At 39.3% G+C, this 27,081-nt stretch overlaps 1 long non-coding RNA gene across 1 annotated transcript; it reads left to right on the top strand.

The window, feature by feature from the left end:
• The first annotated feature begins 772 nt into the window (after nt 1–772).
• On the top strand, nt 773–10,015 carry LOC118250803 (uncharacterized). Its single transcript, XR_004779537.2, has 3 exons — nt 773–880; nt 8,765–8,851; nt 9,798–10,015. It is a non-coding gene; the product is annotated as an uncharacterized LOC118250803 (long non-coding RNA).
• The last annotated feature ends 17,066 nt before the right edge of the window (nt 10,016–27,081 follow it).

The raw sequence follows: 27,081 nt of genomic DNA, 5'->3' as shown, positions 1-27,081 counted from the left end.
AAAAAATGCATTTAATGCTATTTCTGTTGCAGTACCTTATGCTCTGAAAATGTTAGATCCTGATGGATGAGCTGCTACGATACTGAAGTTTATAGCCTCCAAAGAGTAATACAAAGGAGTCAGTGTTTCCCTGCTCTTTGCTAACAAATTATGTGAATTTTATACTATCTTGTCCAGTGGCCTACAATGCAACGCATCTGAGTAGTTACCAAGAGAGGAAAGGGAGAGAATAAAGAAATGCCTTTCTTTCCTTTGAGCCTTGCCATTCTCTGGCAGCACAGCTCTGCATGCAGGAAACAATTTGTGTCTACGCAAATCAAACTGGGAGGTAAGTGACCGAGAGAGCTGAGTTGCATTCTGAAAGGTTACATGAAAATGTGAGAGTTGCTGTCTCTCTGAATGTTAGAGGCTTTGAAAGAGGAAGACACTAAATTTTCAAATTGAAAAAGGTGGAAAAGTTGTGATAGAAATTTTGTTTGGGAAGATTTCTTTGGTTCCAACCTGAAATTTCTGCTAAAAATAAGAAAACCCAGCTTGCCTCAGAGCTCTGGATTGGCTAGCACCCTACTTCACGCAGCCACCTAGAATATGACAGACGAAGTCAACATCACTGTTCCATCGTGCTAAAATGAGAGACTGGCACAACCCCATATAAGCCTTGTGATTTATTTTTTTAAGCTATGCTAAATTGTATCACTGTGTAAAACTGGAAAGCTGTTTTCATGTAGACTAAAAAGTATTTTTTCTCTTTTACAGGTTAACCTTTTGTTAACAGAACCGGGGCGCTGGTACCTGCCAAGTTCTCCCTCAGGCCACAGTGTGGGAAGTTTATCTCCAGGAGATACCTCACAAGCTGGAATTAATGCCACAGTTGAGTGTTGTGAGTGAGAAGGGAGGAATGTCCCTTGAATATTTTGTTTTCCTTGTCTTCAGATTACACTGATGTCATTTTGAGGAAAGCTGGAAATCCTGTCAGTTCTTATGCAAATAATAGCTCAATGCATTCCTTTTGTGAGCAACATCACTGAAAAAGATGATCTTATGCATGTGTTGTCAGTTACTCTCCAATATTTACTTCCATTAGTGGAAATCATGGTATTTCACAGGCTATATTTTAGGCAGATACATGTACCAGATATGAATAACCTCTCACAACAGTGTTGTGTTGCCAGAGCTCAAAGTATATCTAGAAGGATATTCCTTCATTCTTTGTTTTTTTGTTTTGTTTTGTTTTTGGTGTTGTAACACAGGAGACATAATTTTTCAGATTAAAGAAACAGTTGACATAGTTTTATTTGTACCAGAATTTGGGGTTAGTCATTTAGCATCATAACCTCAATAATGTGAGTATATGAAGAATTTGAACCTGTAGTTGGTATTTAATAATTATAGAACCTGTTTCCTCCATTTGTAAGTTAAACAAAACGAATCCTAAGTAAAAGCACAACATTTTTATTGTCATTCATGGTATTTCAGTCTATTTCCAGCAAACATTTTTTTACCAACAAAAACAGCAGAAAATTTATTAAAAAAATAATCTGCAGATTGTGGTTGCCCACAGATTCAGCCTGGAAATAATGTTCAGTCATCTTGAAATCTTTCCAGTGTGTACCACATAGTTGTGTGATGAAGGAACAGAGGCAATGCTATCTGATTTTGCCATCCAGTCATAAATAAGAATAACAGCTGATGAACATATGATCTGGCTCAGTGTTTCCATGTTTTGCCCAAATCCATGGTCAGAAATATGATTGCACGTTTTTTAACATACATTTTTGAATCACAGGCATGACATGTAAGAGTCATGTCTGTTCTCCCTCTTTTGATCACAAAAGCTGTTGAAAACATTATCAGCTGAAGCTTGCTTTCCCAGCACTAGTATGGACACAATATATTGGCTGTGGTATATTATGCATTATTTTATCTGAAAATCTTTTCTACCTTGTGCTCTCTTAGTGTGTGCCATGGCTGCTCAGAAGGTCATTATTAGTCATCCTGGCCCTGGTTCTTGGCTATGCTTTTGTGAGTACATGCTTGTCTACAGGATCTATACAGTGAAAGGCAGTCCGTAGCAATCCTTTGCTGTTGTCATAACAGTTCCTATGCTGCATAGGATGCAAAGCTGTAAGCAAGGGAGCGTGGTCCAAACATTCCAACAATGCCTGAAAACTGCAGCAGCTCTAAGTCACTGACAGCTGAAGCAAAGCAGAGCAGCTCTGAAGATGCTCCGCTTTACACCAGGGTTTGACCTGGAGGATCGCCCGCTGCATGGTGCGGGGAGCCCTGGCAGCGTGCTCCTGCCTCGGCCCAGCTCTGGGCTCTTCTTGTATGGTTTGGGTGCTGCTGAGAACCTGGCTCGGTGCTGGCTGCACTGAGGCGTTCGTTTTCTGAGTGCTCGTGTGTACTGTATGCACATTGCTTGTGGCTGCAGGCCGTGATGAATATATGTATAAGCTAGAGCGGGCAAGCACACAGCTGGTACATAGAAGGAATATAACTGAGTCAAGTAGCAGAAATATGCTTTCATGGTTTGCAGATATTACTAACCCAGTTTTACAGTAAAATTTACCGGTGCACCTAATACAAAAACAATTTTAAAATCATGTATCTGCTGAGGTACTGCTTCTGTTTTTTTCCAGAATTGGAAAGAACAAAGTATTTTTATTTTCCATGAGAGATAGTGTTCAAGGGTAGTGATAGTTCATTAATAAACATTTTTAGTTATTTGTTCTGTTCCACTCTCGCTTTTTCTGCTTGTCTTCTGAGGTGAAGAAATGTGCTTTGCAGCCTTAACAGTCACCTGTGGAATAGTTAGAGCAAAGTGTAATATTTTGAGACTCCATTTTCCCAAGGCTTCCTGAAGGCGTCTCTGTTTATCATTCAGCCTGCACTGCCTGTATTGGGTTACACTAGGAATGTGGAAAGCTATACGGGAAAATCTGTCAGGCTGCGAAAAGCTCTCAGGCTCTGAAATTTTATGGACCATGCTTTCTAATGCACATTCCATATTTCAGGGTGTCTGGCTACCCTCAGTCCTTGTAAGGATGTGACGTGTGTTGTAGAATATACATGCATGTTTTGTTACAGGTGCTACTGAGCTGATAAACGAGGCCACAGACCTCGTTTGTGGTCTCACAAACAGAGAGACAGAGAAAGGAAATCCCATTAGGGGATAAATTATAGTGACACCTACTAGTGTGGGTACAGATAAGGGTCAGTCACCATTTACTACACGTCATCTTTAATATGGTAGGAGCACCAACGTAACTCCTTTTCCACAACTGCGCTCCAGTAAACTCCCAGTTTGGGAGTGGGGCCCATGTTTTTCCTAAATACAAATCATTATGAAAGGCTCATTACAGATTAGATCTTCAGCTGGTGGAAATCACGTTCATAGCCAGATGATTTGCTTTCACATACTTCAGCAGGACCTAAATTTGCAAGTCATCAAGCCCAGTTAATAGGACTTTGATCAAATGTCTTGAGCATGTTTATGTGTGCTTTGTAAAAAGAAAAAAATTGCTCATGAAATTATCCTTTGCATGCAAAAGATACTGAGATACTATGTAAACAGTTTCAGGAGCCTAAAACTGGACTGTATTGAAGAGGCTTTTTTCCTCGTTTGTAACTTTGATTAGTCTTGTTAAGGTTACCTACATGCCTTGGTAAGATGATTGAAAAATAATAAATAAAACTAAACCAAAACAACAACAACAACAAAACAACTTAAGAAATGAAAGAAATTCCCCAATTAAAAAGTTGCAACAAAGCATAATCATTAACATCTTCTCTTCTTTTGTACTCACCAAGCTAATCAGCTTTCCTGACTACCCATTCAAAAGGTGGGATATTAACAGCAGATCTGTTAATGGAAGCTTAACAGATGGGATTATTTATACATACGTGCTTGTACAAAGTGAGGTGTGAATTCCAAAATGGCAGGAATTTCTATACGTGCTCATGTCCATTAATGTTTCTGTAAGGCAGAAGACTCCAGGATTGTGAATGCAACAGAGTCAGTCAGCCCCTTGAGTAGGCATATCCAAAGCCATTTTATGATTTTACACACCAAAACAAAGATAGCAAACTCCACTCAGAAGGCAGTAGACAGCCCTTTCAGGTATTATCGATGTTCTGTGGTTTTAGGGAGAGTCTCTGATTAATTATTTCTCCATAGATTTGCAGAAGGTCAGTTTGTCTATTAGATGAAATTCTGTGGTCTGGCTTATTTAGATCAGACCCTATTCTGGGAATTTGAGTACAAAATGAATATGCATTTCTTGAGTATTGTCATTGTTCAATAGCTCCCTGTTTTAAACAAGTGTACCTTAGAAGATGCTAAGCTTTTATTCACGGGAAAAAATAAAAATAAAAAAATCTGACCCAAGGCAGCCACTGCTTGCTTCAGAAAAGGGCTCCTAAGAAGACACGACATAAAAATAAAATAAAAATCAAGCCCTAAGAAAGAACTGTGGATTTCATCCATGATGCATGTCTATAGCACCTGGATAGTTATGGGCTGATTTGAATCCCCTGCAACACCTAAGTTATGCATGTATGTTCATGGACACATTAAGGGTGATAGATTAGGGACACCTTTCCCTGATGTTTGTGTTGTTTTGCTGGGCTTATATCCAGACCTTAGTGCTATTCAAACCTCATAGTTTTTGTTTGAAATATGAAGCAAATACATTGTGAAACCGATATCTTTCCAAATAATTTTGTCATCAAGCAATTAAAATATCATGTGCTATAAACATCTCTAAGACGCTATGGTTGGGAACATTGCCAGTTTCACAAGTCACATTGCCTTCAGAAGTACAATGAATGTACAGTACTCTGAACAGTCTGGAAAGAAAAGTCATTTTCCAGCTCTTAAAATCTTTTTTTTAGCTTTTCGCAGTGCTCTGAAGTCAAATTATGATGATTTTAAAGGCAGAACTGTTAAATGCCAATGATATGTCAGTACTGGGCACACTTAAATTCTTAACAACACAGATAGACCAGTGCTTAATATCTTAATTGTGCATACAAAATGCTTTTAAAGTAAAGTTAGCCAGAATATGTATGCTTTTTAAATAATTATGTATTTAAAATATATTAGGAAAAAAATCAGGTAACATACCTTTTTACTCCAATATTGCTATTTTTGGCTAGGAATATGAGATTGCATAGACTAGGAGTTTGAAGAGGAGTCTGTAAGATTTGACTTGGACTCATGCTTAGACACCAGATTATCTTCCTTGACTTTGAAAACTGTATTTCTCACAGGCTTCATCAAATTGATTTCAATTTACAAAAAAGTTAAAAAGTAACTCTTGAATTAATTTGTTAGCTTCAATGGAAAGTGTTTTGAACTTGATGCCTTAGAAACAACTAACTAACAGAGGTCTGAATGTGTAGTGACAAACTTCAGGAATTTATTTTGTTACTGGTTTATGCCTCAGTTTGCTGGGTTGCAGGGTGAAGATAGTGGTGGTGTGTCACACAGCAGGTCTGCAGTTTGGTATCGCTTCTATTGTGAGGGAAGAAATAAGCATTTGAAAGGCCAAGGTGGTGTTTGGGAGCCAGGTCCTGCTTCCTGCATGGCTGGTGTCTTCCTGGGTGCTTTTAGAGGAATTTTTTTAGGCTTAGATCCATGGGAGTATTTGGGCATTTCCTTCAAAATGAGATAAAAAGAGGCTCTGTTTTCTGTGGATCTGACTCAAACTCTTCCTGTGTCTCTGTCCTCATATGTAAAGAATAATTGTCATGTGCTGTTACAGGACATATATTTATGAATAACTATACTGATAGCTTCAAATGCTACAGTAAGAGGAGTCAGGGCAGTGAAATTTGGTGAACAGAAAAGCTTTTTTTCAGAATGACATAGAAGTATAGGTCTCATTGACCTCAACGTTTTTGAATCTCTCAGGTAGTTTAGAGAAATGCACCCTAAAAGTGAACTGACTCTTAGCAAAAAGGCATAATATAACTTTATTATTGACTTCATCAGTTTAACACTAGTGTATTTCAACAGGGTGTGCTAAACGAAAAATAACAAGCTAATTAAGACGAATGTCGTATAACCCCTGAAAACTGTGGTCATGAAGATCTCCAGCGTAATGGACATGAAAAAAAGAAATAATATTCTAGACCTGTAACTGTTATCTGAAAAACAAAGCAAACAAATAAACTAACAGTGTTAATGGTCAGTCCCAAAGTAATAGCAGTTCCTTTAGTCTATTGTTGCTCCTTAGGAATAAAAATTGTGATGAGAAAACCCCAGAGGAGTGTGAACAACTGGAAAATTTTACCTAAGCAATTAAGAAGATTATCTTGAGTAATATAATTATTTAGGAAGTACGGCAGGCCACGTATGCTCTCTGTTGACATTCTAAATATAAACATTATTTATTTGCGCTGGATGATGTGCTTGTGACAGGTTGGCTCGAAGGAGGCTGTTTCAGCACAGGAAAGTGCAGTAGTCTTTCTTCCACCGGGACAACCAGGGGAACAGAAATCCAGGCAGTTTGCAATCCTAGCTCAGACAATCACAGCCAGCAGCTCTGTTGACAGGGCTGCTTTAATGGGGCAGTCCTTCTCCAGCTGCTTGGTCTGTGCCTGAGTGCAGCGTAACAGGCTGAAAGAAATGGGCAGCACAAAGAGCAGAGCCTCCTGCCAGTGGCGCCATGTTGCACTTCAGGAAGGGCGTTAGGAAAATCAGTATAAATGAGAAGCAAGTAATTATCGATGTATACGGCAGGTGTTTTTAGTCATAGCATTCTGAACTGAAATATTTTTGGGAAATCCACATCTGAATCTTTGTGGGAAATCGTATCCAGAAAAAGAAAACAGTGAGTTCTTTTCTGATGTTTGGTAATGTGGTACATAAATATGACCAAAGCAATAAACATGGGATTTCACTGCACATTCTGAGGGAGTAATACACTGGAATTAGCAATAGAATAGGAGGAATGAATGGGGATATCCTCTGAGTGTTTATTCTCTTTGAAAGGTGATCTCTTTGGCTGAGACTTAAGAGTTACTACATAGCTAATCGCTGATGCAAATGGTTGTAGATAGGATAGATGGCCTCAAGATTGATGGCTGACTGTTGTTGGTCTAAGTTTTTAATCCAGGCTTTTGCTGGAATGCAAAGTTCCTAGCTCAAGGTCAATTATACAAAGACATCAAGAAGAAAAAGACAGCCACGGTATTCGTCTGCTTCTCAAGCTATCCAAGATGGGACACCATTTTTACTTGCAGTGACATGCTTGTTAATGCTGGGCAATGAAATACTTTTTAAAAAATTATTATTATTATTATTATTATTGCAACACTTTGCTTGCATTTAAAAGTTAAAACAAACAAAAAACCCACCCCTTTTTTGGATCACCGCTCATTTCTTGCAGTTTTCAAAGAATTATGATTGTGTTGCTCAGATAAAACCTGGGGACTTGGAATGTCACTGTAACAATGCAGAAGTTGCCTGAGTCACTTGGGGTGGGCAGCGTCCCAGTAGCTTAATCTAAATTTGTTTCATCACACTGCAGAAGTATCAGAATACACCCAGAATACAACAGGGGACAAAAGAAGAATTCTGTATCTGGTAGCAGAGATGGGCCTGAATCAATTGCTAGCTCTGAATTAGGAGATGCTTTTGTGTGAGTTCGTATCTGAAACGTACAGCTTGTCTTCACTGTTCTTAATAAAACAGAGGCTGGTGCAAGAAATGAGGCACTGGGTAATGTAAGAAATGTAAACTTCCGATCGTGGCCCCAAACCTAAAGACATATTTAGATAATGGAGCAGTTGTCTCAAGTGTAGAGGGTTCTTTACAATACCACCTGTTAAACATGCTTTGATTTATCCATTAAGTAAATACCAATGGAGAGTGTATGAATATGAAAGGCTGAGAAAAAGGTAGAGCTATAGCATTTTAAAGGTAATTTTGAAAAAATGGTAATGCTAAAAGAATGTGTGCTGTTATTTACTTTTAGTTTCTGATTGTTGCTCTAATATACAGAGCATGAAAATGGGATGAATGCATCTGATTTTGAAAATGTGATTTAAATTGCTTCTTTGATGGATCCTTGCTTATGGAATATCATCCCATGAAGGAGAAGAAAAAATTTCTACTAAGATGGAGGGTGAAACACAAAATGCGGACAATTAAGGCTGCTGATGTTTAGGATTATGTGATTGGCAATAGATACAAATAAGACTAAGTTTTCATACAAAGTAGTAATATTAATTGAATAATTTATAGCCAAAGTTAAAAGTCAATAGATGTTGTCCCCCTCAGAAAAGAGGACTAAATTATTTGAACATGTGAATTCTTAACTACTTGGTCAAATGTGGTTAAAATGTATGAAAACACTGGTTATTAATTCTTAATGAAATCTTCCAAGTGTCCAGTGCTGTGAATTCCAACACTTTTGTAGTCAAACAACAATGGTCAAAATTTTGTATAAGCTAAGGACTGAGTTTTTCAAGACAAAAGTAGAAGACATTTTTACATTTTTAGTATTTTGTCACTTCTTTCTGGCTACTGAATGATTTTCCATTACAGCATAGTTAATGCTTTTTCTGTTTTTTTTTTTTTTTTTTCATATTATGACCTATTAAGTCAACAAAATAGTATTCTATGGAGAGTGTAGCAATTGCACATGACTGTGATAACTTTGCATAACTTTGCGGGGATTGGGGGGGGGGTATTCTTGCCCTCTTCTTGGAAACAAAAGATACGACTTACTTTCTCTGCCCTTTCCACCCAATACAGGTTCCTTAACTCATAGTTTTAGCCATGAGACAAGACATCCGGTGTTATTTCAGCAAGTCCATATGGTTCTTGAATACTTTTCCCAAGGTAAGGATTAAAAAACATCAAATACTGCTTGATGAAGAGAGGAAATCTCATGTAATGCTTTTGTTCTGCTAACATCTATGTAAAGAGCTGCCTGGGAGTTTTGGAATGGAATCTGTCATCACGGTAATCCTGTTCTGGAAAATCGTGATGGAGACAGCACTGGGAGTGACGTCATTGACTGTTGGACACAATCATTGCCCACAGCAAAATCATAGCCTTACCCAACTTTCCTTTGTGTCTGACATTTGAATGCCCAATTGGCAAGATTATTGGTGTTGCTTTCTTTTCCCCCTTTCACAGCTGTGTTAAAATTCAAAACACAGATATGCAAGAAAAAGGCTAATACAGAGGAGGGTCTGTTCAATGCTCTCTGCAGACTTCAGAGGAATTTTTGTGCACTCTGCCTTCAGTGTCATATGCAGGAAATTCTTCTTTGGTCCATACAATGCAATAAACAAACCTCCTGTGTGTTAGCCTTAGCTTTTAGCACTTCCATCACGGTCTATGGTGAGCGGTAAAGCTGTAAGAAAGAAGCAGTTTGCTTTATGAAGGTTCTGGCCTACCCTCGTTCTCTCATACACCTATTTGTTAAGGACTTGTTACCACAGAGGGCAACGATAGTTGTATGACATAATGCAGAAATGCTATTTATGTACCATGTGGTAACAATTAAGTTGATAAATTGGATTTGGTTATTATTTTTTCTGCCTTTGTAAATTGATCCACCTGTGTTCTGCACTACTGGATGCGAAAAGACAGCCTGGGTTGTAGTCCTCTGGATTGCCTTTTTTCCTGACTGAGTCATGGGTTGTGTATGTGCACACTCCTTTGTAAGGCAGTGTTGCAGGTAGTTTCATGAATTAAATGGTGTTTGTATTTAAACATCTTTAGGTACGTGCTGAGTTATTGTTTTACAGATAATAATTTTACTTATTCTCACTTACAGGCTGTGGGGAGACCATACCAGAGCACATATCCATCTTGCAGCCCATGGAGGGCACCACACTGGAGCAGGTGGATGTTTCCTGAAGGAGCCATGGCCCATAGGAAGCCTGCTCTGGATCAGGGGAAAAGTGTGAGGAGGAAGGGGTGGCAGAGAGGAACAACCATGCTGTATGTAGCCTGTCCTCCAGTCTCCCTGTGTTTCTCAGGGCCAGGAAGGTAGAGGCGTTGAGAATGAAGAGGGGAGGCTGGGCCTGGGAAAGGTGGGGAAGCAGTTGCTTTAATTTATATTTTGTTTCTCAGTGTCCAAATCTATTTTTGTTGTCAATTAATTAAATTAATTTTCCCAAGTTGAGTGTGTTTTGCCCATGATGGTAAGCAATCTCCCTGTCTGTATCTCAACCCATGCGGTTTTTCATCTTTCTCCCCCCTGCCGTACTGAGGAGGGGAAAGCATGAGCAAGCAGCTGGGTTGGCATCTGGCTGCTGGCGAAGGTTAACCCACGAGCTGTAGTTACTTCTCTGAAAGTATGGAGAAGCTGTGGAGCCTGAGATATTACGTTTACTTCTGTTGACAACTGTCAGCTCTCTAAGATTGGCCACAGAAAAACTGGAGTCCAGGCTTCCTTTATTTCCCAGACGATTTTCAGTTCATGAAGAAAACATCACAGAAAAGTATCAAGAAAAAGTTTAACTATTTTATACATTAATTGCAGAAAGGAAGAACAAGAAAACGGAAGAGAGAAGGAGAAGAGGTGATGTGTACAGAAAAATATGCGACTATCTAATAATACCAAACAGTTGTTTATTTTTAGTGTTCTTAATCTCAGATGATGAAGCTATTGAATGCCAGACTGCACAGTCAGGTAACTTCCCTCCAAGACACTTGAGTAGCAAGTTGGAATTCTTTGTCATTTGGGCTTTATTTGCAGTCTCTCTGAGTGTAAGCTTGTCACAGAAGTTTGTTACTTTCTTTAGCTTTTCAACCTGACTCTTCTAATGCTAGGATGGCATACCTTGACCAGCCCACTGTATAGCATTAGAGATGTGTGGAAAAGAAGCAGGAGCAAAATATTACCCACTTGTATAAAGAGCCTATTTTTTTCAGTCATAATAAATAGTTAAACCTTTTCAGAGGGTGAAATAACATGGCTCCAGAGCATGATGTGTAGGTTAACTATGTTCAGAACCCACAAGTGAAACATGCCTACTTTGTTGTTTCCCAGAAAAAATGAGATGGATGAATTGTTTGCATCCATCAGACAAACTCCAACAGAGAAAGAGATGGACCAACTCTATCTTCAACACAGCCAGCGCTGCCACCTGCAGAGATTATTGCCTCCTGAATGGGAAGAATTCCTTCCTGCCAGAATCTGAGACACAGGAGCAAGGGCTTGGTATGGACTGAAGTTTTTTATTCTTTGTTCAAAGTGGAATCGTAACTGTTACTTTATGATGCTTTTGACCAAGTGGAAAAGGTGCTCTCTCCTGCGAGATGTCTAGGCCTGTCACAGAGCCTTTTTGCCAGGGTTTGAGGAAGCTTGGCTTTAACCCTGTCAGGATTCCACTCCGTAAACTGGAAAGTCAGATCAGCTTTAAAATGGAGGTAAGTGCTCGATACTTTTGAGACCTGTGGATGAAAAATGCTGCATCGGTGTTTCCCTATGTGGCAAATTTTGGTTATGTACTGAGATTAGAAATGTCACATTGCATGCTGGCACTTTATAAATGCTGGAATTTTCCTGTACACAGTGCTTCTGTTCACTACAGTTGGAAGGAAGTTGTACTGAAGCATTTCGGGGCTGAATCTAAACTGAATCTCATAGCAAGAATTTATCAAAAGCAAGACTGTCTGTATTTTTAAAAGCACTATGCAGGAAACAACAGATAACCACACAGTCTGTTGGAAACATTATACTAGATTTTAAGTATTTAGCTTTTAAGTATTAACCTTTGCATAATTCCTAGTCTTTTGTTGTGTTGCTAATTATTTGCTAAAAACGCCTGTCAGTAACAGGTAATTTTCTTACCTTTTTCTTCAGTTTTCTTCAGCATTGATCCAGCTTCCACATGGACAGTATATTTTCCTGTTTCGGTTCTGATGCTCTTGGGCAATGCTATATGGTGGGGGGAAGGGGAGCTGAGCTGCCAACTGGGAATCTTCAACACAAAAACTATTAAGAGGTGATAAATCATTGGAGGCCCAGCATGTGATTAAAAGCTGTGGCCACCAGCAGTGACCCATGGGGATGGAGGTATCAGTGACAGAGAGCAGGGGGAGGTGTTTGGCATTCCTGCTCAGAGGCCTAACCAGGGCACCGGGGTTTGTTTATGTTTCTGTTCCACTGACTCCTGTGAAATGCCCTCTGTCTGTACAGGGAACACACATTGAGTTAGGGAAAGTATCTTTGGTATTTCTTGAAATGTGAAGGCACGGATACTTGAAGGTAATGTGTGAGGAGAATTACCTGAGATTGCAGAGTAAAAGCCAAACATTTAGTCAGTTCAGGGCTCTGTAAATCAACAGTCGGCATCACAGTTATCGTAATTGTAGGTGAGCTTTACACAGATGCACAGGATACTGCAAATATGACTCCTTTCTTCTCTGCTAAATTCTTGTCCATCTAGAAAAAATATTTTTTCTTGAGCCAAGCGTGGGGACATCCAATCTTGGGTTCTACTTTGTTCATGGCTTAAGAGAAAGCTTGATTAAATCAGAGCCCCAAATAATCTTGGAAAAAATTATTAGGATTTGGCCCATTCTGGTATACAACATTTGGAGCAATTATAGTATGCTTTGTTGCTGCCCGCAAGATGGTGGAGATCTAATTTCTGTCAGCTATTTGCCAACAAACATTATGCTACATGTTTATCAGAAAGTACAAAGGTATAGTTCCAGTTGCAAAGTGTTGTCAAGATAAAGCAGCAATGAATAGAAAGACAGCTTTGGAAGGCAGTCAAGAGCCCGACGAATGACATCCAAGCCCTTTTGTGGTGGTAGTCTGAGTTACAGTCATAGAGAACTGTGGGTCCAGGAGGGGTTTGCTAAGAGGCAAAGGTCACGAAAAAAGACTTGAACAGAGAACAGGTTACAACAAATTAATAAAATAAAATAAAATGAGGTGTCTTTGAAGACCAAAGGATTTTATTTTGGTAAAAAGGCTGCAGAAACACTTTTTTTTTGAATGCCATGTTGTTTTGATAGATGCCATAACTATTTAGACATCCTTAAATATTATTCAATAATTTAATTGTGAATTTATTCTGCCACATGTGAAAGACAGTCTTGTCATGCTTAAAAGTAACAAGACATACCCGTAAGGTAATTCCTGTATGTTCGACAGCAGCAAATCCAGAGTGCTCTAGAGAAACGTGCAAGAAATCTTGAATCAGGTAAATTTGAATATACATCATGGCTTCTTCCTATCTCCTGTAGAAAGAGATTGGCTTAAGGCCTGATTCAGAAGATTTTGTGTTTCTTCCTATGCTCTTGTTATTAGCTTGGACTGAATACTCTCCACAGCCATGTATTTCTAAACAACTGGGAAGCAACTCACTGCAAACTGCTTGACTTTTCACCAGCGCCAAGAATATCTTAAAAATTCACTGTACTACAGATAAGTAAGTGATTCCTATGTAGTTGATACTGCTGAATGGCATAAACATGAGAGATACAGACACACCTTGTAAAGAAAGAACATGCCACAAGGAAGTTGGTAATCATTTGGTGTGAGAGGCTGATAAGGACTCTTAGCTAGTTTAGAAACATGGTTACCAGATGTGCGCTTCCAGATGTCAGCATTTCCTACTATATGCTATTCTGGTCAGGAGAAGTGAGTTCCCACGACAGTGTGTTAGAGCCTTTGAGACTTGAGGATTGCCTGACCCTGAAAATTAATTCTACAACTAAAGCTTATTAGAAAAAACTACAATCTTCACATCCTCCTGTGTATGAGTAGGATTGCAAGATGCCTTGGTAGGTGGGAGATGTAAGAAACTGATGCTGAAAGTTGGAAGAATTCAAACTTCTATTTCTGGGCAGAAGGCCAGTGTCAGGTCTCTGCAGTGATTAAGTCCCAGCACACGACTTGTCCGTCTAGGAGAGTACAGTGCTCAGAGCTGTGATTGTCCTGTCAGGGTGCTGCTTAGTAAGTGAATTTCTACAGTCCCTGTTTGCATCTGAATGGCATTATAACACAGTATGATTTCATACCTTGCTTCTGGTTCAATTCCATCTTCTTCAGCTTCCCCAAAACTGTAGCCAGGTGTTTGCTAGCCAGTTATTTTCACCAGGAGTTTACTGAAGTGATGTCATGCGTGAACTGAAACTAAACCAAGTCTTTGTCATTACCTTGTAGCTTCTTCAGACTCTTTCTAGGTACAGCTGTGCTTCCTAAACCTCAGTTTCTGTTCAGGTTACCTTAAACTATGTGGCTTTGGAAACCAATGCTTCTCTCCATTGCTGCGCATAGCTAGCGCTATTCTGTCTTGCCTGATCCTTTGGTCTCCTCTGAATCTCTGGAGACATCCTCTTCTTAGCTACTCCCACTCATTCTTATACGAAGCCTCAGTCCCACAAATCCTTCCTGGCAGGGAAGGTCTGCCAGGCTCTTTCCAGCCTCAGAGATTTCCTAGAGAGACTTTGCCTTAGTTTGACCTTTCTCGATCCTTTGAAGAATCAGGGCTTCATCAGGCTGAGTTTGATCATTTTTCCAGTGTCAACTCTGTTACTTGGGACCCAATGACAATGCAAAGGCAGTGTCTGAGCCCTAAGAGTGGCCTACAATTCAACCATTAGTGGGCAAATTCTCCCTTTTCTTGCAGATTTTTTTTTTTTTTTTGCCAGCTAGGGACATTCACACTTGTCCCTGAGCCTTTTTCCCCTCTGGAGAAAGCTGCCAGCATAGTTTCCACAGGACAGTTTCTCTAACTTTGTTCCTTTTTTACCTCATTTTTCCTCATTTTGCAGATTGTGATTCAAAATCAGGTCAGGGCTGAAGAAAGTAAGAAATGAGATGAGGAGGTGGAGGGTGAGGAGGAAATGTCCCTTAAGGTTGTTGCACAGAAACACTTAATATAGTCCTCTGACTGTCAATAGCAGAAAGGCTGTTCTAGTTAAAGTGAAAGAGCAGGGTTTATTTTTTTGCCCAAGAGCTCTTTAAGAAAGTCATCTACAGCTAATAGACAACCCTAATGGGCAAATTAAATGGCCATAGAAAGTCCTTGGTAAAAACAAGACCTACATACAGATCTGCTGTGTCTCAGCTCAGTGCTTTACCTAAGTGACACATATAAAATACTTTCTCAATATCTAATTCTGTCCCCAACTATAAATGCACAAATAATCATTATTGAATGCTTTGCTTAATAACTGGAGTATATTCATTTGTAATTTATTCATTTGCAATTTGTAATTTTCTTCAGTTATTTTGTACTTAAAAAGATGGAGAAATGGGGCTGAATGGAATGTTAGATGGTCACATAAGCATCCCAGTGCTTCCAGTAGCATCAGTCATACTAATCTTATACCTAAAACGTACATGTTATCCTATGAATGCTCACTGGCCGGAGGATCTTCCACGAGACAGATGACAGACCGGGTGCCCAGACAAACAGCAGAGCAGGGACTGGTGCCTGGCTCATGTGCAAGGGAACCATCCAAACCAGTTACTCTCTATTGTGGCTAACTGCAAGAATGGCTTTAAATGGCACCTGTGGAACATGCCTCCTAGGAGATACAGCTACCCCGGAAAAGAGGTGGTAGGACTTCAGATGATAAGAATTCATTCAGACAACCAAGTTTCCATTTACATTGTCAAAAGCAAGATGTTTTCAACACGAAGAAAACTGAAGTGTGGCTGTATGCCTGAGTTTGCAGAGAGTCTGAAGTAATTGAGTTAGTAAAGACAATTGAAATGGCAACATCTGACATGAAGGATCAGCAAATTAGGAAAATTTCATTTTCCTTGATATGAAGTCATGCTTGCAAGTGTTTTAGAAAATATGGGTCAACTGTGAGGATTTCCCTAGAACAGAATCATTGAATCATCTAGATTGGAAAAGACCTTCAAGATCGCCCAGTCCAACCATCAACCTGCCCTATAGGGTCCCATCACTGAACCATATCCCTTAGTGCCACATCACATGTCTCTTAAATACTTCTAGGGACGGGGACTCCACCACTTCCCTGGGCAGCCTGTCCAGTGCTTGAGGACATTCTTCCTAATTCTAATGAGAAATTCTTCCTAATATCGAGTCTAAACCTCCCCTGGCACAACTCAAGACTGTTTCCTCGTTGTGTCACTTGTCACCTGAGAAAAGAGACCAACACCCTCCTTGCTGCAACCTCCTTTCAGGTTGTTGTAGAAAGCGATGAGGTCTTCCCTCAACCTCCTCTTCTGGAAACTGAACAACCCCAATTGCCCAGTCACTCCACTTAAGTTCTGCTTCCTAGTCCCTTCACCAGCTTTGTTGCTCTTCCCTGAACACTCTGGAGCAGCTCTTGGCCTTCCTGGCCACCTGGTCACGCTGTTGGCTCATGTTCAGCTAGCTGTCGACCAACACCCCCATGTTCTTTTCTGCCAGGCAATTTTCTAGACACTCTTCCCTGAGCCTGTACCACTGCATGGGGTTGTTGTGGCCCCATAACTTTGCCAGGACCTGGCACTTGCCCTTGTTGAATGTCATGCGACTGGACTCGGCCTATTAGTCCTTCATCTACCAAGCAGATCATCTTGTCATAGAAGTAGTATGGCATGTCCCAAAGCTGATCTGTCTTCGTGGGGCATATCCTTCATGTTATATCTTTGCTTCTTATTTGGGTGGATGCAAGCTTTGTGCAGGTTGTAGCTTATGGCTGTGGGAGACCGCACATCAGTTGCCGAGATGCTCCCACTGTGATCTCTGTGCATGGACCATCTCCCTCTCATTAACTTGGGTGACATGGCAAAATAAGCCATCCTGACAAGTGTGGTGTTTTTTTGTTATTTTTTTTAATTTTTTTTCTTCTCCTCTCAGTAAGGCTTGAGTAATATGGAGAACAGTGTATAGACTGAACGCAATATTGTTATGAAAGATAGTGCTTATATACTCTAAGCAGCACTCCAATCCACTATTTCACATTTCAGTCCAGACTTCTGTTGGGAGCACGCTGTGCTCTTTTTAGATGGTTATCTTTGGCCACTTCAGAATTATTGGGTTTGATTATTTATATGTGGTCTTTTTAAAACTCATTTATTTTAAAAGACAGCCTGTGCTTATGGTAAAGGGTCCTCTGGCTTTTTGTGCCCCCTCTAGCAAAGTGACTCAGACTGATTATGACTAAACAGGCAACGGTGCTGTGAAAACCAGCTTTTTGCAGGCCTGGAAGGTCAAATCAGTAGCTTGGAAATGCATTGGGGTCACCATACAGACAGGAGAGACCTTTAACAATTACATTTAATTTGACTTGCAATCAAACAGAAGTAGATGGCAAAGCAGGAAATGGTATCTTTAGGCATGACATGAAATAGTATTGCTGTCAACTTGAATAAGAAAGTCTGACTCTTTTTTTTCCTTTTTTTTTTTTTTAAGTGACTACATATTTAAATAGCCTGTAGGGTCAAACAGCCTTTCCTACAGCCCTTTGATAGCTGGCCTGATAACAGCATATACACTATAAATATCCTAAATCAATAATCCTGTATCACTGCTGAAAGCAGGCGTGTTCACGTATCACAGCAGATGGGAAGAAAGCAAATAATATTTGTCTTGCCTTTCAAATTGATTTCCTGTTTTTAGCAAGCCAGAGTGTGTCCATATGTTAATCAGATTGCTAAGAAAGATAGCAGGGCTCAGGGCAGCAGACTTCTACTTGACCCGCTGGGAAAAGGGGGGGGCAAGGAAGGGTGGAGGAAGTCCTCCGTGGCCCTAAAATATCTGCGGCAGAAGCAGTTTTTGCAAATGTTATACAAATGCTTGTGTTTCCCTGACTTCCCCTGGGAAGTGCTGGGTGTCCTCCTTTCCTTTTCAGGCAGATCTTCACAGTGATCAATAAGCTGCAGGATTGGACAAGTTTGTTGGGGATTTCTTAATCTACCTTTTCTTTCGTTTTGGAGAATATTTGGCATGGTGAAACATTTCCAGTGCTCTGATCTTGGGTAGAAGGACCCAAGGTCCTCAGGAGGTGCAAAAGCTGCAGCTCTTCTCCCTTGCCTTCCCTTGCCCTTCTTCAGCGTCGTGTTTCTCTGCACTTGCCCTAACACATAGCTATTCAGCTATGAACCATATGCCTATTTCAGCTGTCATGTGCCCAACCAGAGCATGAGGACAGACCATAATGGCTTCCAAGTGCATTCCCAGGTTGTATTATTTTTCTTTGCAGACAGGAAATTTTAATTTACTGTAATGACAAATAGTTAAGAGAGAATTTGCATACATATATAAACTGTAATGATGTTTATGGGCAATATTCAATGGGACAGAAGGAAATGGTGGTACACTTGATGTTCTTCTGTGGAAGGAATTTATGTACATTCTTCAAGCTTCTCAGTTTTATTTTGCTTTAAAAATCCCAGACTTATACACCATTTCTTATGACAGTGTCAAGAAAACAATTCCACTGTCTGTTTAGTCCATATCTATGGTCTGCTGGAAAGTTCACCTGGCAGCTGCTGTTCTGTTGTAGTTGTTCTGTGTTCGTGCCAATGTGGCACACTTCTGTTATCATAAACATGAAAATCAAGTAAAGAATCTTTAATATATTCTATATTAAATATAAGCCTGTCAGTGTTCAAGAGGCAATCAGATGATGCCCTCTGTAATATGCTTTAACTTTCGGTTAGCCCTGAAGGTCAGACAGTTGGACTAGAGGATCTTTGAAGGTCCCTTTCAGCTGAACTATTCAAATTCCCAGTTAATTTTAATTCAAGTTTATATACGCTTGGTGTTTTAAGCTTGACTGTTATGAGTTAGTATGTATGATCCCAGCATCCCTATAGACTCCCAGTTATCTCCTTTGATATTTTTAGAAGAAGGCTGATCCAAGAGGAAGGCATTGCCTTGATTTAGGAGACAATTTTGAAAACCCTACCTTATGTCTGATTTTGAGCAAGTTATTAACCTATACCTTTGTTCCCCATCTGTTGATGGAAAGCAGTACTTCCTGCCCTGTAGATTATAAAATACACTAACAACTGGGATGTGGTCAGATTCCACAGTTACCTAAAAAAAGTAGGTGTGCCAAATGGATTAGTTTGAATAAAATCCTAATTTATGTTGCTTGTCAATAGGGAGCATGAAGGGGAATGGATGAGATGAGAATGAAGCTGCTAATTTCTTTCCTGAATTCAGTGTGCGTTGACTGTGCTCAAGAAGTATCTAGGATGCCCAAATGCAGGGAGGACCAGAGCTGATCATTCTCATATTTTTGAAGCTAAAAGACAAAAACAGAAGACCACCCCTTCCTGTAGTGGCTTTTATTATTAGAAAATTAATTTTTTTGGAGAGGAAGGATGATTTTGTGGAGATGGAAGCCAGACGATCTCAGTTCTAATCCTGGTGTTGACACAGATTTTCCTGTGTGACCTCAGAAAAATCTCTTGCTGCATTCCAGTTTCCAATCAGTACAATGCAACAATCATTCTTTGTTGTGTCTGAGCAGCACGCTGCAGTTAATAATGCATGGTCACTAGACAGATTTTGACACATGCATAGGTGCTTAAAGATGGCGTTTAATATCCAGTGTTTTTTTTCTGTGGTGGTTGTTTGTTGTTTTTTTTAAGCATTGAAACAAGTTAGGTGCTTAACTCCTGTGGCAGTTTAGGAGCTCTATTTCTGTCTCCGTCAGTGTGTGCCTTAATCCCTTTTGAAGTTCTGTTATGTACTAGTATGCTGGGGTATAGAAGAACTCTAGAAATTATTGTCCTTTATGAGTATTTTAGCACTTCCGGTAAGAGAAATGGGCAGATGTAATCAAGTGAAATCTGTTAAAATATGAAGTCACTTTGAATGTTACTTTGGTTATTTTTTTGTATTATTGGAATAACACTTCAAGACCCATCACACTAAACTTTGTACTCACAAGATCAACTCCAGCTGTTTCTGTGAATTGTTTTGCAATGTAAATAAAGATTTTTTAAGAGCAAAGTAAGGGCATGTCCTCTACCTCGTCACGGGTACTTCAGCTGAACACAAGACTGGCTCTGTAATTTCACATGTAAACAATGTGAGTCCCCAAGAAACATTTTGAAGCAGGGCCCTGTATTTTATAAAACATGTAATCAACTGATCTGTTGGTTAAGAGCCCATCCTAACTGCAGCCCCAGCCTTGCGCTGTCTATTCCTTTCATGCTACTACTACTACTCAGAAAGGGACATAAGATTTCTTTCCCCATCATTTTTGCAATTATCCTTTTATATATGCTATCATATCATCAGTGCCGTGCCTTTTAACACCTCCTCTCCATTACCTGCAGTGTCTCCTCAGTACTCCTTCTGGTATTGCTGCTTCTTCTGACAACAATTTGCACGAGCTAGGTGAGCTGTGCTAATGTTAGTATTTGTCTTCCCTGCACACTGCAGTTTGTGCCAGCCCAACTGACCCATAGTAGCCTGTGGAAATGATGCAGGTTCTATGGCTCAGTGTTACTTTAGGTTGGCTGTGGTATTCTCTGGGTTACTTGGCGTGTTACATTCTACAAAGGACAAATTATTAACTTCTAAAAGCCTGCCATTTGCTTTTGTTATGTAAGGCAAATGTTTATAATGGGGCTGAAAACTAGTGAAAGCCTCAGCTCAGTTACTCCTCTTTTAGGAATGTTTTTTGTGTTGAATTAATAGGTAGAGCCTCGTCAAAGGTTGGTGCACTTTGCAGCAGCCACTGCCAAAAGAGTAAGAGAGAAGCCAGAGATGAAATGACTCAGCCAAGGTTATGGAGCAGCTCAGTGCAGAAATCAGGCGCAGATTACAGCTTGCCTGAAAGCAACTTAATGCTTTAGCCACCAATTTATGTGACATGACAAATATCCAAAGTCTTTATCCAGACCCTTACTGTGTTTGTAGCTGGATTGTGAGGAATGTTTCCCCTTTCCTTTTCCAAATAATCAACATTTGAAAATCAGTACCAGTGCTTTTTTTTGGTCCTTTCATTGACTTGGAATCTTCTTGGCTGCACATCTGATTCTTTGTAGATACAGGTACTGCAATTTGTATGCTGTTATCTGATCTATTTTCTAGAGTACGTGTAGCTGGTTTTGAAAGCGAATAAAAAGTAATCCATTTAGACTTTAAATCCATTCAGTAGGAACAATTATCTCAAGTGCTCCAGCTTCTAACATTCATCACGCTAGAAAAGGACACAAAGACGTTTATAAAAATATGACCATTTAACTCAAGTGGTGGTTCGAGGACATAAGAATAGAATCATTCTGTTGTGTTGAATAATATTATGTGGTTAAAATATGGCTAACAGGCCTTGATTATGGCCATTAATGGTCGTGTGTGTGTAACAAAGGTCTAATAAGGGCACTCTAAAAAAGTTACCAAATATTACAAAGAGTTTCTTGGCTGTTTACATCAGCAAATATTCTAGGTAGAGGGAAAAATTGTGAAGTGTTGGCTGTTAATCTTGGGCGAATGTAAGAGATTCAATTATGTAATGTGACAATGAATTTGTTCTGCTTTGCCTTAGGTTAGAATTTAAGCTTTTCCTCTTCAGGTTTATTCAGATTGTTAAGTGGCTGCTGAGAAGCTGGAATCTTGTCAAACAAACTTGGCTTTAAATTTTAAATTATTTTTAATCAATATGTGAAGAGGCCAAGCTCTGCCATATGTTACTCACCATCCATTAGTTGGTAGCTGGTCATTAAACTCTCACTAAGGTTTCCTAACTGTGACTATTGTGGTGATTTTTTTTTTCCTCTCTTTGTAGAGTATGGGCAAAGGAGAGCATTCGTGGCAGATTGCCTTGAGGACAATAAAAACTCTCATGTAGTATGGTTGTTTGTTCAGGCACAAACAATAGGGACATTTTGCTATTACCATTTGCCAGCTATCAAGGGGTTTTGAACCCCTCCCCCTTGGTGCCTACAACTCAAAACAGATGCAAAATCTTTCTTTTCAGCCCCCTTGAAATGACCTGTGGTGGTGCAGTGTCATTTAGAGGAGAAATTATTGGAGTGAGAGTGGCTCATAACAATAGGGGCCTTGTGCCAGGCACATGACAGAACAGTGAGGGGGCTGTTGGTGACTTTATTGGGGAGGAGGACGGCGATCTGGCAGGTGCTGCCATTGTTAAAGGTCCCTGCTCCTAGACAGTGGTCGCAGATGAGTTCATGTCATTTTGTTCAAGCTCTTTGCGCTGAGTTCAGTGATGTGACACTGGTCAAGTAGCCAATCCAGCCCTTCTGATCTCTTCAACACGGTCCCTTCTGTAACATAACCCCTTATTGCTGAGATATGTCAACATGCTTCTAGGCCATATGGCTTCAAGCTAGAGTAACTTTTGTTTTCCCTGAAAAGGACATAATAACTTAATGTTTACTCTGCTAATACAGCCCTGGTACTCACTACTGATCCTGGCATTATTCTGTGGAGATGTCATCCAGAAAACCAATTAAAGTGTATTGATACAAAATAGATCCATTGGTTTAATGCTGAATTTTACAACAACAGAGGTTGTTGCTTATGAGCTGAAGGCTCCCACTGACTATAGTTAGAAGTGTGTGTTCTCAGGCTTTTTCTTTCTATATGCATAACAATGCAGTGTTCTGGTGGTGGGATTGCAGACCAGCAAACTGGGGTGAAGAAGTTGAAATTTTTTTACACTTGAAATAACAACATGAGTGATGCTAAGTAGAAAAGGTTAAACACATTGAAATAAATGTATTAATGCATTAATTTTACTCATGCTGTCCCTTTTCTGAAAGCACCAGGCTACACCATAATAGCTACATCTGCTTCTGTTGTACATATTGTTTAGTTCTAGTTCTGTTGGCTCAGAGAATAGAAACTGGTCTTTCTGTGGGGAAACAAAGAATTTGTTTTTGTAAATTGCCATTTTTTTCCTGAATAAATCATGACAAACTTGGCAGGTTGAACAGATCAGCCATATGGAATTTGGCAATTTTTAGTCTGCTAAGGATAATTAAACATGGATGTTATGTAGTCTAATGAGATACATGTTTGTGGTACAGAGGAGAAGCAGAGAGAGACAAACTGAAGAGATGGCACTCAGGAAAATGTATGTCTTTAGACAGAATTGGAACTGGTGACATATAAGAAATCTGAAGCGTTTTCAGAGACACTTAACAGGCTAAGATGGGTAGTTTTCATCCAAACAGTGATTGTACATCCAAAATTGTCAGTTAATTTATAAAATTCCACTTAAAGGGTAGTGTTGTGGTTTTTTTTGTTTTTTTTTTTTGTTTGTTTGTTTTTTTGTAACCAAACACCATAGAGGACCATTCTTTTACAAGCAGGCTGATGTATTACGAGACAGAACAAAGACTTGGTCACAGTATGTAGAGGAACGCAGACCACATAAAGCCATTTGCACTGCGGATAAATGTTATTATTATTATTAATCTATTTTGACTTTTTGTTGTTGGTACAAACAAAAAATAATGCAATTTGCAATGAAATGGACCTACAAATACATTTTAAGTATTAAAAAAGTCTATATGAATTACTGCAATTGCATCAGATATAGAACCATACCTTAAAAATAATGAAGAAAGGTAACTTTGTAGAAAAAAAGAACTATGTAACTTGCTATTGACAAAACTAAATCAACTATTGCAGACCTTTTGAAATATGAACTCTCATAAAACACCAGCGAGAAACCTTTCAAATTTCACTGATTTTGTTGAAACTCTGAGAATTCCAGACTTTGTCCTATATTTGAAATGTTTATTAGTTTTAGGATAAGACTAATGTAAGTCTTAGGATAAACAGGTAGCATGGAAAGGAAGTAGCTTCTGGCTAAAATCTCCAGTCTGTAAGCTAAGAACATAATAGAAAAAGGCATTATGGTTTATAGGAATGTCTAATATCAGTGTAATGGGAAATGACTCAGGTATGCAACCAATCTAGCCAAATGGTCCACAAACAAACAAGCACTTCCCACCTCATTTCCCCAAAATAACAAGGAGACAAGGAAAGTGAAAACAAATCTAAATGGATGGGGAGAGAAGGGAGGCATGTAAGGAAGGGTGTGAGGGAATGTGATCTGCTAAAAGAATATCGCAAAGCTCCCCCAATTGCACTATCAGTAATTCTTAGATCAGGGAAAGGGAGTCTCATCTCTGGGTGTGCTACTCCCATTCTGACCTTTAAATGGAGAGTACTTCTTTTCTTATCCGTTTTACAACTAGTAAAAGGGAAGAGATTACTGCACAGATGTGGGGAGGTTTTCATTAGGTTCAGTAACGCACTCTGACCCTTTGGATGGCAGAGCCAAAAATACAAAAGGAAATGAGGGCACATGCACATACGGTTTGTGAAATCGAGCCAAATACTCCATACTACCCCAGCTGAGTGACAGGAGCTTGTGTGGTCAAGAATCCTCTCACTCCAAATTGATGCATTTTACAGTCTGACAGAGCCGTGGAATACACATTTATGCTACTATATGCACAAAACAATATTAGCAGAACTTTAAAATGCAAAAACCAAGCTTTCAGGTTTTAAGAAATACTAGGCTTGAGGTTGCCTGTTAAATGTGAATTGGCTCCGCTTGTGTGGATGCAGTAGGATACAGTCTTTAATGGCATGATCACACACTGTTTTTCTGCAGGGCCTTTGCTTAGTTCACTTGACATGACAGACCCGCTCAGACTGAGCACTGAAGACTCAGTATTGCAGCCTGAACAGCTGGAAGGTGAGTAATAAATGAGAGGAAATGCCACTGCAAAAATAGGGCTGTCTGTTCCTTTCTGTATAGGATGCTGAGAAGTGTTTTGTCCTCTTTCTGTCCCACAGAGTTCCTAAGCAATTCTGTACATCTTTTCCGATGGAAAGTGCCTCACCTTCTGAGTGCCCAGCCTCAGAGTTTGGGCTTTTAGTTGCAGAGGCACTGGGCATTCAGACTTGCAGTTGGAGTCAGGGGATACTTTGCTTGCCACAGGACAAGAGGCTTACCAATGAAAGAGATGATTTTTTTTTTGTACAGATCCTTTCATATGGAGAGTTCAATTAAGGTTGTTTGGCCAAGCTTAATTCTGACTTTTCAGGCTTTCTGAACTTTGAGAACTTGATTTTGCCGTCTTGTTAATGCTCTGTGTTTAGAGGTTTCCATAAATTAGTTTGTAATCTCCTACTTTTAAGGAAGCAAAATGTATAATTAAAGCTCCCACACAAAGATAACCACAGGTTCAGCAGCATGGCTTTAACTTTCAAATGCAGTGCACAGACTAGTCAGGCTGCAGAGATTCTGGTCATAACAGCAAATTGTAACACGTGACCCCCTCCTGGTTAGAATAGGTTGACAGATATTTGTCAGCAGCAGTGAGCTGTAGGAGAAAAAGCTTATCTCTGGTGGAAACTACATTATAGTCATCTCGGTCTGGTTTCCAGTTGTCCATCTTGCAGCTTCTCTTTTGGCCCATATTCTCTAATCTGTTCCAGTCCTGTCAGTTCTCAATTCCTGCTTATCACCCTAGATATGTGTTTTGGTCGAGTCGTCTTAGCCTCAGCCCTATGCCCGTAAAATAGCTCAGTCTCAGCATACTTATAACTGTGTCTGGCATGTTAGTTGCAGGTACTGTCTTTCAGCTGAGGCCTGGTCTGGGTTGGTCTATTCTCCAGCTCAATTTGCCAACGATAATCGCCTTCTCCCATTAATTGTCTTCTATCTCAGGATCCTCTAAACATTCTCAGTGCTATTTGTAATCTGCATAGTAAATAATAAACATAGTAAACTAAGCTTCATAATAAACTATAGGTGGGACTAGTAGTAAAGGTGTATATTTGGAAACTAATCTTTTCATACTTTTTGGTGTCCAGAGCAGGATCAGAGATCTCAGAGAGCGGCAGCAGAGGCTTGTTTCACCAGTCCAAATGCTCTGAAGTCATTCCCAGGGCTTGTAAAGCTGTGAGTATTTTGACAGGATTCAGTAATTACCTCTTCTTTTTAAAGTAGGAAACAGTAATAAGGCAGAAGGATGACCATGGTCCACCCTGTTTACTTTAAGGGATTACATTTACAAGAAGAATTTGTTAATTACATTTCCAGAACTTCTCTGAAAATACAAATTATATTCATTAGATGGACTCATTTCTGATTTCCTCTTTGTGGTTCAGTGGACTTGATTATTGTCGGGAAATACCTACTATACAAGGATTATATCACTTACGTACCTATGAAATTATTTCTTTTTTTTTTTTTTTTGTAGTGTAAAGTCCTGATGTGATAACAATTGGTGTATAGTCATTCATATATATATATATATATATGTATGTATATATATAGTTTCTCTGGCTGTAGAGTTTATTGAAAAGGTAATGCCACTTAAATGATGTGTTGCTAAATTTTATCTGATGTGTTTGACACACAGTAAAAGCAAGATTGGAAAAAAACAAACAAACCTTATTGACTGTTAATACTAACTATTAACTTTAAAGTCTGGCTGTCATATAAACAGTATTAATTCTTTAATTTTTCCAGAGTTCTTCTTGTTTCTTGGAAGAAACAAATGTGTTCTTTCATTGCTCATGCGTAGAGTAGCTCAGTTTCCTGCAGAATTGAGACTGACCTCAGAATTCTCAGCAGGAGAGTTCAGCATGGATGCAAAACTGAAGCTACTCTCAAGTGTGCAAAGTTTACTCAAGAGGAAGCACTAGCATATAGGTCATTTACTTAAAAATCTTCATTGATAATCCATTCTTAGGTACATTAGCCTGAATTTTAGCCTCCCCTACCTCTCTAGGACTAAAACCAGAACTTATATACATGACAATATGTGTTCTGTTCAAGAATGCATGTGCAAATACTATACATATGTGTTTTGGTAGAGTGCATTTCATTCAAAACACTAAGGTTTACTTACATGAAATTCTTATATGACAAAGTAAACAAAATGAGAACTTTAAAAATGTTTATTTTTTTTCTTAAAAATACTCATCCTGGAAATGACACTTCTAAGAATCTTCTTTTTAGGAACATGGCACAAGAAGCCTGAAAATCACCACAATATAACTTTATGTTACAATAAGAAAATGTGATCAGAAACAAACATCTAAGTTGTCTACACAGTAGGGTGTAAGACACTTGGGACGGATTCACAGAGGTCTTTATATAGCAAGAAACATCAG

The sequence above is a fragment of the Cygnus atratus genome, chromosome 5 (genome assembly GCF_013377495.2).
Source record: "Cygnus atratus isolate AKBS03 ecotype Queensland, Australia chromosome 5, CAtr_DNAZoo_HiC_assembly, whole genome shotgun sequence".
Classification (NCBI taxonomy): domain Eukaryota; kingdom Metazoa; phylum Chordata; class Aves; order Anseriformes; family Anatidae; genus Cygnus; species Cygnus atratus.
Note: the sequence above shows the minus strand (reverse complement) of the source record. Positions and strands in the feature narration are given on the sequence as shown.